The 15,882-nt window shown below is 48.1% G+C and overlaps 2 protein-coding genes across 3 annotated transcripts in view; one reads left to right on the top strand and one right to left on the bottom strand.

Moving 5' to 3' along the window:
* LOC123768080 (UPF0547 protein C16orf87 homolog) overlaps positions 1 to 15,882 on the bottom strand; it is a 188,059-nt gene that overhangs the window by 29,156 nt on the left and 143,021 nt on the right. The window lies entirely within an intron of this gene.
* The window catches only part of LOC123768079 (uncharacterized), a 109,498-nt gene continuing 101,653 nt past the window's right edge, over positions 8,038 to 15,882 (top strand). The window contains exon 1 of the mRNA XM_045758361.2: positions 8,038 to 9,013. The gene's annotated coding sequence lies outside the window, so the exon portion shown is untranslated. The remainder of the gene's footprint in view (positions 9,014 to 15,882) is intronic.

Raw genomic sequence — 15,882 nt, 5'->3', positions numbered from 1 at the left:
TCTTCTCTCTTCTAGTGTCGAGGTGCATTTCTCGCAGCCTTTCTTCGTAACTCATGTCTCATAATTCTGGGACTATCCTAGTGGCATATTTCTGAACTTTTTCAAGCTTTGCCTTGTGCTTGACAAGGTACGGGCTCCATGCTGGGGCCGCATACTCCAGAATTCGTTTTACATATGTGGTATACAGGGTTCTGAATGATTCCTTACACAGGTTCCTGAAGGCTGTTCTGGTGTTAGCCAGCCTCGCATACGCCGCAGATGTTATTCTTTTTTTGACGTGGGCTTCAGGAGACAGGGTTGGTGTGATATCAATTCCTAGATCCTTCTCTCTGTCCGTTTCATGAAGGACTTCATCTTCCATTCTGTATCTTGTGTCTGGCCTCATGTTTCCACTGCCTAGTTTCATTACCTTACATTTACTCGGGTTGAACTTTAGTAGCCATTTATTGGACCATTCATGCAGTCTGTCTAGGCCATCTTGTAGTCTTACTGTCTCCATACTGTCTTCCTCCGTCTTAATCTTCCTCATAATTTTTGCATCATCAGCAAACAGTGAGAGGAATGATTCTGTTATTTCTATAGTTTCTCCACGCCCTTTTACTTTGCTGCTCAGCTAGCCTACATCTCTGATTAAACCATGGGTTTCTCATCTGCATTTCGTTGTTTTCCTTTTGGACTGGGACAAACTTGTCTGCTGCCTCCTTACACTTCTGCGTGATGTAGTCCATCATGTCTTGGGCCGTCTTGCCTCTGAGCTCTGTTTCCCATGTTATATCTGTTAGGAATTTCCTTATCTCATAGTTTCCCTTTCGGAACGCCAGCCTTTTGTTTTCAGTTCCCCTCCTCGAGTTCCTTCACCCTTCTTCAACCGGATACTCAAACGTCAGTACACTGTGGTCGCTCATTCCTACCGAGGCCTCGAAACCGATATCCCTTATGTTGGAGTCATTCAGAGTGAAGACTAGGTCAAGTCTCGCTGGTTCATCGTTTACTCTTTTTCTTGTGTGTTCCCTGACGTGCTGGCTTAAGAAGTTTTTTGTCGCCACTTCTAGTAGTTTAGCTCTCCGTGTATCCTCACCTCCATGCCGTTCCTTGTTCTCCCAGGCTATCCTTCCATGGTTGAAGGGAGAGGCTTGGGGGGGGGGGGGGGAGTTGGGGAGGCTTGGGGGAGGGGTACAGGGCAAGGGAGGGCTTGGGGGGATGAGGGGTAGGGGGGGCCTGGGGGAGCAGAAGAGGAGGGATGGTTGGGGGGGGGGGGAGGAAGAGCTGAGGGGAGTGGGGGAGAATGGAGTGCTTAGGGGAGTGGGGGAGAATGGAGTGCTTGGTGGTGGGGGAGAACAGAGGGCTTGGTGGTGGGGGAGACGGGAGGGCATGGGGGAGAAGGAAGGGCTTGGGGGGTTGGGGAGAAGGTAGGTCCTGGGGAGGGGTTTAAGTGAGGGGAGGATGCCTAGGTGGGCACTTAATGGGGGACTGGCAGGAGTTGGGGCAGGTAGGATGTCTATTGGGTGGAAGGTGGGGGTGGTGCTCCTCTCTCTGTGGCTGTTAAACTGCTTGAACTGTTGAACATGTGTGTGTGTACTCACCTAGTTGTACTCATCTAATTGTGCTTGCGGGGGTTGAGCTCTGGCTCTTTGGTCCCACTTCTCAACCGTCAATCAACAGGTGTACAGATTCCTAAGCCTACTGGGCTCTATCATATCTATACTTGTAGCTGTGTATGTAGTCAGCCTCCATCACATCTCTGCCTAATGCATTCCATCTGTTAACTACTCTGGCACTGAAAAAGTTCTTTCTAATGTCCCTGTGGCTCATTTGTGTACTCAGTCTCCACCTCCTGTGGAGATTTGTGTACTCAGTCTCCACCTCCACCACCTCAGTCTTGTGTACATCAGTCTCCACTCAGTTTTGCTTGTGGAGGGTTTCCCACTCCCCTCTGGGATTGTAGGGTTCAGGGTTATGCTTCCCTGACTTCTTTCTTTCTCCCTGCACTACCTCTTTGCATCTGCTGCCCTCATTCTCTCGTCCCTTGTCATATCCCTCTGCTGGAATACTTTTTGGAACTTTGGCACATTTGCTAGTCTGCTCTTCTTTGCTAACAGTTCCTCTTCTGTGTTCTCGCTCATGAACACCAAATTTATCAATCGGCCTCTGTCCTTGTTCTACTGTCCAAGCCTGAAAACCTTTTCGATATTCTGGTCAGCCCTCTCCATCATTACCTCTAACACGGGTGGTACGCGAACAAGGGGACACAGGTGGAGACTGAGTACACAAATGAGCCACAGGGACGTTAGAAAGAACTTTTTCAGTGTCAGAGTAGTTAACAGATGGAATGCATTAGGCAGAGATGTGGTGGAGGCTGACTCCATACACAGTTTCAAGTGTAGATATGATAGAGCCCAGTAGGCTTAGGAATCTGTACACCTGTTGATTGACGGTTGAGAGGTGGGACCAAAGAGCCAGAGCTCAACCCCACAAACACAATTAGATGAGTACAACTAGGTGAGTACACACACACGCTCTCTCTCCCTTCTTTCTCTCCCCATTCTCCCTCTCTCTCTCTCTCCCTCCTCTCTCTCTCTCTCTCCCCTCTCTCAATGCCTCTCTTTCTTTCTCTCTCCCCTCTCTCAATGCCCCCCCCTCTCTCTCTCTCTCTCTCTTTCTCATAGAGAAAAAACCATGGCAGAGAGACAAACTCAGGAAGACAAACATGTCAGGAACAGACACAGGAAGGGGAGGGACAGGTTGCCTGGATTATGGGAAACATTGGAAAGAATGTGGAGTAAATTCAGTGAAGGATTGAGGGTAATGAGGGAGACAGTAACCAACCTGCAGGATGAACTGAAGGCAGCAAAGGAGGAAATAAAAAAAAACCTGAAAGAGAATCCTCTCCAATACCAGACACAAACCATCTCTCAGGGAGATAGTAATGTTCCTGTAGAGGGGACTTCTACAATACAATCCTCATTTGCAGAATTGTTTAAAAAGAGCCCTGAATTAGGTCTGCAGTAAGGGAAGTTGCCATGGAAGTGGCTTCTTCCAAGGAAGCAGCTAGATGTACGAGCTGACTGATAGAGCGAAAAAGAGCAGTAGTAATAGTAGACAGGGACCAGTCCAGCAGAGAGGAGAGACAAGGACAAAAACGCAGTTACTGAGATCCTTAACAAATTTATCATTATCTACCCTGTCTCCTACACCCCTATCCTGTGTGTGTGTGTGTGTGTGTGACCATGCATGTGTGAGTGTCCACGCATGTGTATTCACCTAGTTGTGTTTGCAGGGGTTGAGCTTTGCTTTTTTGGCCCGCCTCTCAACTGTTTACTACTATTTTTTTTCTCTCCACACCACACACACCCCAGGAAGCAGCCCGTGACAGCTGACCGACTCCAATGTACCTATTTACTGCTAGGTAACAGGGGCATTCAGGGTGAAAGAAACTTTACCCATCTGTTTCTCCCTGGTGCGGGAATCGAACCCGCACCACACAATTACGAGCGCGCTATCCACCAGGCCCCTGTAGTGTGTATGTGTGTCCACGCGTGCGTGTGTGTGTGTGTGTGTGTGTGTGTGTGTGTGTGTGTGTGTGTGTGGGGGGGGGGGTGTCCCGCCTCTCAACCGTCAATCAACTGGTGTACAGATTCCTGAGCCTATCGGGCTCTGTCATATCTACACTTGAAACTGTGTATGGAGTCAGCCTCCACCACATCACTTCCTAATGCATTCCATTTGTCAACCACTGACACTAAAAAAGTTCTTTCTAATATCTCTGTGGCTCATTTGGGCACTCAGTTTCCACCTGTGTCCCCTAGTGCGTGTGCCCCTTGTGTTAAATAGCCTGTCTTTATCTACCCTGTCGATTCCCTTGAGAATTTTGAATGTGGTGATCATGTCCCCCCTAACTCTTCTGTCTTCCAGCGAAGTGAGGTTTAATTCCCGTAGTCTCTCCTCGTAGCTCATAACTCTCGGCTCGGGTACTAGTCTGGTGGCGAACCTTTGAACCTTTTCCAGTTTAGTCTTATGCTTGACTAGATATGGACTCCATGCTGGAGCCGCATACTCCAGGATTGGCCTGACATATGTGGTATATAATGTTCTGAAAGATTCCTTACACAAATTTCTAAAGGCCGTTCTTATGTTAGCCAACCTGGCATATGCTGCTGATTTTATCCTCTTGATATGAGCTTTAGGGGACAGGTCTGGCGTGATATCAACCCCCAGGTCTTTCTCTCTCTCTGACTTGAAGTATTTCGTCTCCCAAATGATACCTTGTATCTGGTCTCCTGCTCCCTACCCCTATCTTCATTACATTACATTTGTTTGGGTTAAACTCTAACAGCCATTTGTTCGACCATTCCTGCAGCTTGTCCAGGTCTTCTTGAAGCCTCAAGCTGTCCTCCTCTGTCTTAATCCATTCTCATAATTTTGGCGTCGTCAGCAAACATTGAGAGGAATGAGTCTATACCCTCTGGGAGATCATTTACGTATATCAGAAACAGGATAGGTCCGCGTACAGAGCCCTGTGGGACTCCATTGGTGACTTCACGCCAATCTGAGGTCTCACCCCTCACTGTAACTCTCTGCTTCCTATTGCTTAGGTACTCCCTTATCCACTGGAGCGCCCTACCAGTTACTCCTGCCTGTTTCTCCAGCTTATGCATCAACCTTTTATGGGGTAGTGTCAAAGGCTTTCCGACAGTCCAAAAAAATGCAGTCGTCCGCCCATCCTTCTCTTTCTTGCTTAATCTTTGTCACCTGATCGTAGAATTCTATCAAGCCTGTAAGGCAAGATTTACCCTCCCTGAACCCATGTTGATGGGTTGTCACGAAGTCTCTTCTCTCCAGATGTGTTACTAGGTTTTTTCTCACAATCTTCTCCATCACCTTGCATGGTATACAAGTTAAGGACACTGGCCTGTAGTTCAGTGCCTCTTGTCTGTCACCCTGTCAATATATACCCTTTTTGTATATTGGTACTACATTAGCAGTCTTCCATATTTCTGGTAGGTCTCCCGTTTCCAGTGACCTGCTATACACTATGGAGAGTGGCAAGCAAAGTGCTCCTGCACACTCTTTCAATACTCATGGTGAGATTCCGTCCGGCCCAACAGCTTTTCTCACGTCCAGCTCCAATAGGTGCTTCTTGACCTCATCTCTTGTAATTTCGAACCTTTCCAAGGTCACCTGGTTTGCTGCCACCTCTCCTAGCGCCGTGACTTCTCCCTGTTCTATTGTAAAGACCTCCTGGAACCTTTTGTTGAGTTCTTCACACACCTCTTTGTCATTCTCTGTATACCTGTCCTCGCCCGTCTAAAGTTTCATCACCCGTTCCTTCACTGTTGTCTTCCTCCTGATGTGACTGTGGAGTAGCTTTGATTCGGTCTTGGCTTTATTAGCTATATCATTTTCATGCCTTTTCTCAGCTGCTCTTCTCACACTGACATACTCGTTCCTGGTTCTCTGGTATCTCTCTCTACTTTCTGGCGTTCTGTTATTACGGAAGTTCCTCCATGCCCTTTTGTTCAGCTCCTTTGCTTTTATACATTCCCTATTAAACCACGGATTCTTCCTTTGCTTCTCTGTTTTTACCTGTCGGGCTGGGACAAACCTGCTTACAGCCTCCTGACATTTTTGGGTGACATAGTCCATCATGTCTTGTACGGGCTTGGTTCTGAGTTCTGTGTCCCAATGTATATCCCTTAGGAATTTATTCATCTCCTCATAGTTTCCCTTTCGGTACGCCAGCCCTTTGGTTCCCAGTTCTTTTTTGGGGGTGATAATTCCCAGCTCAACCAGGTACTCAAAGCTCAATACACTGATCACTCATTCCCAAGGGGGCTTCCAACTTAACTTCCCTTATATCCGACTCATTTAGGGTAAATATCACATCAAGCAAGGCTGGTTCATCCCCTCCTCTCATTCTTGTCGGTCCCTTGACGTGTTGACTTAGAAAGTTTCTTGTTGCCACATCCAGCAGCTTTGTTCTCCATGTGTCTGGTCCTCCATGTGGGTCTCTGTTCCCCAATCTATCTTTCCATGGTTGAAGTCTCCTATGATTAGTAGCCTGGATCCATTCCTGCTAGCCACAGAAGCTGCTCTCTATTATATTAATGGTGGCCAAGTTGTTTCTATCATATTCCTGTCTGGGTCTTCTGACATTCGGTGGGGGGTTATATATGACTACTACTATAATTTTCTGTCCTCCAGTTGCTATGGTGCCTGATATGTAGTCACTGAAACCTTCACAGTTCTGAATTATCTCTTCAAAACTTCAACCTTTTCTTATCAGCACACACGCATGAACACACGCATTTGTGTTCATGTGTGTGTGTGTGTGTGTGTGTGTGTGTGTGTGTGTGTGTGTGTCCACGTGTGTGTGTGTGTGTGTCCACGCGTGTGTGTGTGTACTCACCTATTTGTGCTTGCGGGGGTCGAGCTTTGGCTCTTTGGTCCCGCAATTCCGTAGAATGAATTAGACACACACTGGGGACACGGCGTGTGTCCACGTGTGCGCGCGTGTCTATGCCAATCTCCGGGATGGGGCCGTCTAGGACTGGTGTTGACTGAGGCTGTGTGAGGAGGTCGCTGCCATATTTACCCGCCGCTGCCTGCGCCCAGACCTGTGAGAGTGTGAGAGCAGGCGGGAGCGGAGGGTAAGTGTTGACTGTGATAATGTCAACACATCCCCCACACACGCTTTGTTAGCGGGGCCGCCAGCTGGGGTCACGCTAGACGTGAGGCAGGACAGCTGGGGTCACGCTAGACGTGAGGCAGGACAGCTGGGGTCACGCTAGGCTTGGGGCAGGACAGCTGGGGTCACGCTACACTTGAGGCAGGACAGCTGGGGTCACGCTACACTTGAGGCAGGACAGCTGGGGTCACGCTAGACTTGGGGCAGGACAGCTGGGGTCACGCTACACTTGAGGCAGGACAGCTGGGGTCACGCTACACTTGAGGCAGGACAGCTGGGGTCACGCTACACTTGAGGCAGGACAGCTGGGGTCACGCTACACTTGAGGCAGGACAGCTGGGGTCACGCTACACTTGAGGCAGGACAGCTGGGGTCACGCTAGACTTGGGGCAGGACAGCTGGGGTCACGCTAGACTTGAGGCAGGACAGCTGGGGTCACGCTAGACTTGGGGCAGGACAGCTGGGGTCACGCTAGACTTGGGGCAGGACAGCTGGGGTCACGCTAGACGTAAGGCAGGACAGCTGGGGTCACGCTAGACTTGAGGCAGGACAGCTGGGGTCACGCTAGACTTGAGGCAGGACAGCTGGGGTCACGCTAGACTTGAGGCAGGACAGCTGGGGTCACGCTAGACTTGAGGCAGGACAGCTGGGGTCACGCTAGACTTGAGGCAGGACAGCTAGGGTCACGCTAGACTTGAGGCAGGACAGCTAGGGTCACGCTAGACTTGAGGCAGGACAGCTGGGGTCACGCTAGACTTGAGGCAGGACAGCTGGGGTCACGCTAGACTTGAGGCAGGACAGCTGGGGTCACGCTAGACAACGAGTCAGCTGCTGGATCAACGAGTCAGCTGTGAGATCAACGAGTCAGCTGTGAGATCAACGAGTCAGCTGTGAGATCAACGAGTCAGCTGTGAGATCAACGAGTCAGCTGTGAGATCAACGAGTCAGCTGTGAGATCAACGAGTCAGCTGTGAGATCAACGAGTCAGCTGTGAGATCAACGAGTCAGCTGTGAGATCAACGAGTCAGCTGTGAGATCAACGAGTCAGCTGTGAGATCAACGAGTCAGCTGTGAGATCAACGAGTCAGCTGTGAGATCAACGAGTCAGCTGTGAGATCAACGAGTCAGCTGTGAGATCAACGAGTCAGCTGTGAGATCAACGAGTCAGCTGTGAGATCAACGAGTCAGCTGTGAGATCAACGAGTCAGCTGCTGAGATCAACGAGTCAGCTGCTGGATCAACGAGTATACCGTCAGTAAGAACGAGAGAGAGCGAGGGAGAGAAACAGCTGGGAAGTTATCTAACATGTCATCAGCTGTTGCACGTGGGGCCCAGAAGAGAGCGTGACGCAGGTTGGGGGCCCTGAAGCGAGCATTAGTGTTCATTGAGAGTGGTGGTAAGAGGCGTCTGTGTCGGCGTCCCCTCAGTGTGGTCCGGGACGTCGCCTCGCGCACGTCCTCCAGCGGCGCCGTGTATCCTGCCTGCTACACATTCATGTCACTCGAAGCCATTAGAGAACCAATGTTAAAACTAATCTGATAATCATTTTCTCTGTGATATTATTAATATCTGACTTACAGTATCTATTGATTTTTAGTGGTTATCCTATAAAAGACGGGAAACTTTATTATTACTAATAGTTTTATATTTATGATTCATTTGAATATGTTTTATGAATAATTTAATGCTATATGTAGGAGTCCAAAGTTCCACAGAAAATTACATGCATTCATTGCGTCATCGGTGACAACCAATCAGGTGGAATTGCCTGAGTGTCGCCAGTTACCTCGTTAGTGTTGACGCGGCCATTGGCTATACTCATTGCTGCTGGAGTCACGTGACCACAAACACTTACGTCATCAGTGGCAACAACTACGTCACCAGGGCCAAGAGTGTCGACCATTACGTCATCAGTGGCAATAACTACGTCACCAGGGCCAAGAGTGTCGATCATTACGTCATCAGTGGCAATAACTACGTCACCAGGGCCAAGAGTGTCGACCATTACGTCATCAGTGGCAACAACTACGTCACCAGGGCCAAGAGTGTCGACCATTACGTCATCAGTGGCAATAACTACGTCACCAGGGCCAAGAGTGTCGATCATTACGTCATCAGTGGCAATAACTACGTCACCAGGGCCAAGAGTGTCGACCATTACGTCATCAGTGGCAACAACTACGTCACCAGGGCCAAGAGTGTCGACCATTACGTCATCAGTGGCAACAACTACGTCACCAGGGCCAAGAGTGTCGACCATTACGTCATCAGTGGCAACAACTACGTCACCAGGGCCAAGAGTGTCGACCATTACCTCAGATTAGACAGGTAAGTGAACTTACCTGTGATCCATCAATGGTTGATGGATCACATTAATCACTGACGGATCAATGTCCTCACCTACGGAGGGTAAGTGCTGGAGAGCCTTGATAAGTGCCTTCCAGTACTCACCCTCCATAGTCTGTGTCACTACGATACCCTCCAACACTCACCCTCCAGCGTCTGTGTCACTACGATACCCTCCAACACTCACCCACCAGCGACTGTGTCACTACGATACCCTCCAACACTCACCCACCAGCGACTGTGTCACTACGATACCCTCCAACACTCCTCCTCCAGCGACTGTGTCACTACGATACCCTCCAACACTCCCCCTCCAGCGTCTGTGTCACTACGATACCCTCCAACACTCCCCCTCCAGCGTCTGTGTCACTACGATACCCTCCACAGTCTGTGTCACAACGATACCGTGATAGAGGGTGCGGATGAGGACCGAGGAAGACTGGTCGTCGTACCAACAATAAGACAAGGGCCGGCAGGTACTGTAAGAGTACACGACCACACACCTGGACCACAACACTCACACTTCCTCTCAGACCTAAGTTACGTCTCTTTCTCTTGCACTGTTCACGGCGACCCACAATGTGATAATTACTTACCCCAAGTTCGGTAACCGATCTACGAGAACAAGAACAACATCCATAAACCTAAGAGCGTAGTTTCCTCTAGATAGTTAAGAGTGACGTCTGATACCACCCATCCTCACACAACCCGTCCTCGACTCAAGTCCATTACATTCAGCGGTCAACCCCACAGACGCATTCATAAATTTTAACATGCTGTTCATTCAAAACGGAAATTTTCTCAAGTATAAATTAATATTATAATATATTAGCATATTGTGCATATATAGGCATAGGATAGGTTAGGTTAGGTGTTTAGGTTCTGTTGGTGATTATTTGTAATTGTAGTACGTGCGTGAAGTATTTATAGCGTTGTGATTCGAACAAAATTCGTCAGTGAAGCACTTGTTCCGGATATGTTCGAACGTCAGCAGTTGTGAGTCGTGTGTAAACCGCTTTTCATTCATAAACAGCTGGGGGGTTTGGCGGGTGCATGGAATCACTTTTGGATCTTTGTTTGGAGGACGGGCTGCCTCACACCAAGTCAATTCCATCCAGCGGTCGACCCCAAAGACGAATTCATAAGTTTTAACATGCTGTTCATTCAAAGTAGCAATTTTCTCAATTATAAATTAATATTGTTATATATTAGCATATTGTGCATATTTAGGCATTGGTTAGGTTAGGTTCTGTTGGCGATTATTTGTATTTGTAGTACGTGGGTGAAGCATTTACAGCGTTGTGGTTCGAACACAAGTCGTGTGTAAACCGTTTTTCATTCACAAACAGCGAGGGGGTTTGGCGGGTGGATGGAATCACTTTTGACCTATGTTTATGAGGGCGGCTGTCTGATAACCCAAGGTCTCTGTAAACGGACGGAACCCAAATGAACGACTGAACATACTGCTGGATGAACGACTGTATTAACCAGCGCTGTATCAGGGTGCAGCACAGCGCATCCTCTTCCACAAACGCCAACTGAGGTTTTCATGCAGAGTTAGAACACTACCCTTATACGGTATAGTCACTGTGACTGTTGTTACTGTTTACTGTGATTGTGGACGGTGGTGGTGGTGTTGTGGTGACCAAGCTCACTGTTGTGGACGGTGGTGGTGTTGTGGTGACCAAGCAACACACCAGAAGATGACGTTTCAGTCCGTCTCGGACCATTATCAACTCTAATGTGGTATTGTGATCTGGCTGCACCGTTTAGGAGTCTTGGCCAACTAATTAACTTGGGTTAACCCAAGTAAGGTAATTACAAAGTATGCTACTATGTTGGGGGCGACAACATAGGTGTATACTGGCAGCAGGTCTACATTTATACATGTCTCATTGAATATGACTGCATATTCTGTATTGATTATTTTCTTGTTTAGGGCTTCTATCCCTCTGACTAATGCTCTAGCATCTTGGTTTAATTGGAAGAGTTCTCCAAAAGTCATCTTCGTTCGAGGTGAAGAAAAATAAATAAATAACTGTAGAATGTATTACACTTATTATAAAATTTACACAACGTTTCGAACCAACATGGTTCATTCTCAAGTGACAGGGAAGTACAGGGCGTATTAGTTTTATACCATTAGGGGAGTCAAGTGTAGACAAGTTGACCAATACAAATGGGTCAAGAATAAGGCATAAAGGGGAGAAAAGTATGACGTTTAAGTTTGAAGAAAAAGAAAATATGGAACGAAGCAGACACAAGGGTTAATCAGGCGTAGCATGTTGAACAGTGTCTTCTATGTTGGCATCTTCATGTTCCGGTCTTGTTCTTCAAGACCGGAACTTTAACGTCTTCTTCAAACTTTAACGTCATACTTTTCTCCCCTTTATGCCTTATTCTTGACCCATTTGTATTGGTCAACTTGTCTACACTTGACTCCCCTAATGGTATAAAACTAATACGCCCTGTACTTCCCTGTCACTTGAGAATGAACCATGTTGGTTCGGAACCTTGTGTAAATTTTAAATAAGTATAATACATTCTAATACATAACTGTACTTCACTAATACATAACTATACTTCATTAATACACAACAATAGTTCACTAATACATAACTATACTTCACTAATACATAACTACACTAATACATAACTATACTTCACTAATACATAATTATACTTCACTAATACACAACAATACTTCACTAATACATAATTATACTTCACTAATACATAACTATACTTCACTAATACATAATTATACTTCACTAATACACAACAATACTTCACTAATACATAATTATACTTCACTAATACATAACTATACTTCACTAATACATAATTATACTTCACTAATACACAACAATTCTTCACTAATACATAACTATACTTCACTAACATTACACTACATTACTTCACTATAACATTAAACATAGAAAAGACTTACTACATCTTATTTGGAAGCAAATCATCAAATGCAATTCAGCTACAGATAGACAACATTAACATCAGTAATAAAAATGATGGCAAGTTTCTTGGCCTATTCCTAGACAAGAGACTCAAGTTCAGCACCCGCATTCAACACATAACTAAGAAAGTCTCTAAAACAGTTGGTATACTCTCCAAAATCAGATATTATGCTCCTAACTCTGCTCTCCTCTCACTATATTATGCACTAATCTACCCCTGTCTTAATTATGGTATCTGTGCATGGGGGTCTACCACTGCAAACCACCTTAAGCCCATCATCACGCAGCAAAAATCTGCTATCAGAATAATAACAAACTCAGCTTTCAGACAACACTCAGCTCCCTTGTTTAAATCCCTAAACTTGCTAAATATTAACTCCCACCACACATTCTCTTGTGTCAACTACATTTACAAAACCCTGTTCTTAAATGCAAACCAAGCTCTGAAACTCTCCCTGGACAGATGTAATAGGACCCATTATCACCACACCAGAAATAAATCTCTCTTTGATATCCCCAAAGTCAAACTTAATCTGTGTAAACACTATGCAAATTAAGGGACCTAGTCTATGGAACTCACTCCCTAGTGAATTGAAAAGCTGTCAAACTTTTGCCTCATTTAAAAACAAAACCCAAAAGTACCTAATTTCATCTTCGTAGTGTCCTACACTGAGCTTTAAATTTGCTCTGTACCTAGTGTTACCCAATCTCCCAACCTTTACGTACTTAACCCAAACAACTTTATCATTGTGTTCATTGCTGTCTTCTTTTATGTGCTAGTCATATGCTGTAATGTGCCTGCTAATTTTTGTTAAACTACCATTCAAGCTGTCATTGCAATCAATCTGAGCTACCTATGTGTTATAATATACCTACAATTTTCTCTCATCTTATATTTTTTTTCTTGCAATGTAACTGTTATCATTTGTATAAATTTTGCAAGTATTTACCTACTTAAAATTTTCTTAGATTAAGGACCTGCCCGAAACGCTGCGCGTACTAGTGGCTGTACAAGATTGTTATTACTATGCAATGTATCCTCACAATCCCAGTGTACCTTCTTATATAAATAAATAAATAAATAAAAATAAATAAACTAATACACAACAATATTTCACTAATACATAACTATGTTTCACTAATACATAAGTATACTTCACTAATACATAACTATACTTCACTAATACATAAGTATACTTCACTAATACATAACTATACTTCACTAATACATAAGTATACTTCACTAATACATAACTATACTTCACTAATACATAACGGAACACCTGCTAGAGGGTCATTGGTAAAGCATAATAAAATTACTACAATAGCTAGTGTTTTAATAACTTGAAGAAATAATGTAGAGTAAATGTATTACTTTTACATTTAAATTATTTACTTTTACTTTTAAATTATTACAATTACATTGTATTGTAATAATAATACATGAGGATAATGTAGCCTGGAACATTATGGGCATGTATGTGGATGCTTCCATCTTCCCAGTCAATATCCGCCAGATTTCACGGACTCATTCAGCGAAGGGCGACTGCCGAATGAACTTCCGGTTGGCATTCTGGGAGGAGAGTATTTCAGGGCTGTGGCGCCCTGCCTGGAGGTGTGGTGGCCCGGTCTGAGGGCCCGGGCTCCCTCCCAGTGGCCCACCTCGGGTCTGAGGGCCCGGGCCCCCTCCCAGCGGCCCACCTCGGGTCTGAGGGTCCGGGCTCCCTCCCAGCGGCCCTCCTGGGGTTTGAGGGCCCAGGCTCCCTCCCAGCGGCCCTCCTGGGGTTTGAGGGCCCAGGCTCCCTCCCAGCAGCCCACCTCGGGTCTGAGGGCCCATGCTCCCTCCCAGCAGCCCACCTCGGGTCTGAGGGCCCAGGCTCCCTCCCAGCAGCCCACCTCGGGTCTGAGGGCCCATGCTCCCTCCCAGCAGCCCACCTCGGGTCTGAGAGCTCAGGCTCCCTCCCAGCGGCCCTCCCAGGGTCTGAGGGCCCAGGCTCCCTCCCAGCAGCCCACCTCGGGTCAGAGCTCAGGCTCCCTCCCAGCGGCCCTCCTGGGGTCTGAGGGCCCAGGCTCCCTCCCAGCGGCCCTCCTGGGGTCTGAGGGCCCAGGCTCCCTCCCAGCAGCCCACCTCGGGTCTGAGAGCTCAGGCTCCCTCCCAGCGGCCCTCCCAGGGTCTGAGTGCCCAGGCCCCCTCCCAGCAGCCCTCCCAGGGTCTGAGGGCCCAGGCTCCCTCCCAGCGGCCCTCCCAGGGTCTGAGTGCCCAGGCCCCCTCCCAGCAGCCCTCCCAGGGTCTGAGGGCCCAGGCCCCCCTCCCAGCGGCCGTCCTAGGGTCTGAGGGCCCGGGCCCCCTCCCAGCGGCCCACCTGGAGTCTGACCACACCCACCACCTACCTGACCACGCCCACTTGGCTCATCGTCACTAAAACTAATTGAGTTCCACGGAGGAAAGATCTATAGTCACACACGGCTGACCATCGACCTTCATGGGAGCCACTCAGCTGCACTAAGAGGGTCCTGGTGAACACCAGCTGCACTAAGAGGGTCCTGGTGAGCACCAGCTGCACTAAGAGGGTCCTGGTGAACACCAGCTGCACTAAGAGGGTCCTGGTGAGCACCAGCTGCACTAAGAGGGTCCTGGTGAGCACCAGCTGCACTAAGAGGGTCCTGGTGAACACCAGCTGCACTAAGAGGGTCCTGGTGAACACCAGCTGCACTAAGAGGGTCCTGGTGAACACCAGCTGCACTAAGAGAGTCCTGGTGAGCACCAGCTGCACTAAGAGGGTCCTGGTGAACACCAGCTGCACTAAGAGGGTCCTGGTGAACACCAGCTGCACTAAGAGGGTCCTGGTGAACACCAGCTGCACTAAGAGGGTCCTGGTGAACACCAGCTGCACTAAGAGGGTCCTGGTGAGCACCAGCTGCACTAAGAGGGTCCTGGTGAGCACCAGCTGCACTAAGAGGGTCCTGGTGAGCACCAGCTGCACTAAGAGGGTTCTGGTGAACACCAGCTGCACTAAGAGGGTTCTGGTGAACACCAGCTGCACTAAGAGGGTCCTGGTGAGCACCAGCTGCACTAAGAAGGTCCTGGTGAACACCAGCTGCACTAAGAGGGTCCTGGTGAGCACCAGCTGCACTAAGAGGGTCCTGGTGAACACCAGCTGCACTAAGAGGGTCCTGGTGAACACCAGCTGCACTAAGAGGGTCCTGGTGAACACCAGCTGCACTAAGAGGGTCCTGGTGAACACCAGCTGCACTAAGAGGGTCCTGGTGAGCACCAGCTGCACTAAGAGGGTCCTGGTGAGCACCAGCTGCACTAAGAGGGTCCTGGTGAACACCAGCTGCACTAAGAGGGTCCTGGTGAACACCAGCTGCACTAAGAGGGTCCTGGTGAACACCAGCTGCACTAAGAGAGTCCTGGTGAGCACCAGCTGCACTAAGAGGGTCCTGGTGAACACCAGCTGCACTAAGAGGGTCCTGGTGAACACCAGCTGCACTAAGAGGGTCCTGGTGAACACCAGCTGCACTAAGAGGGTCCTGGTGAACACCTGGTACACTAAGAGGGTCCTGGTGAGCACCAGCTGCACTAAGAGGGTCCTGGTGAGCACCAGCTGCACTAAGAGGGTCCTGGTGAACACCAGCTGCACTAAGAGGGTGCTGGTGAGCACCTGGTACACTAAGAGGGTCCTGGTGAACACCAGCTGCACTAAGAGGGTCCTGGTGAGCACCTGGTACACTAAGAGGGTCCTGGTGAACACCAGCTGCACTAAGAGGGTCCTGGTGAGCACCTGGTACACTAAGAGGGTCCTGGTGAACACCAGCTGCACTAAGAGGGTCCTGGTGAGCACCTGGTACACTAAGAGGGTCCTGGTGAACACCAGC

This window comes from Procambarus clarkii, chromosome 59 (assembly GCF_040958095.1).
Source record: "Procambarus clarkii isolate CNS0578487 chromosome 59, FALCON_Pclarkii_2.0, whole genome shotgun sequence".
Lineage (NCBI taxonomy): Eukaryota > Metazoa > Arthropoda > Malacostraca > Decapoda > Cambaridae > Procambarus > Procambarus clarkii.
Note: the sequence above shows the minus strand (reverse complement) of the source record. Positions and strands in the feature narration are given on the sequence as shown.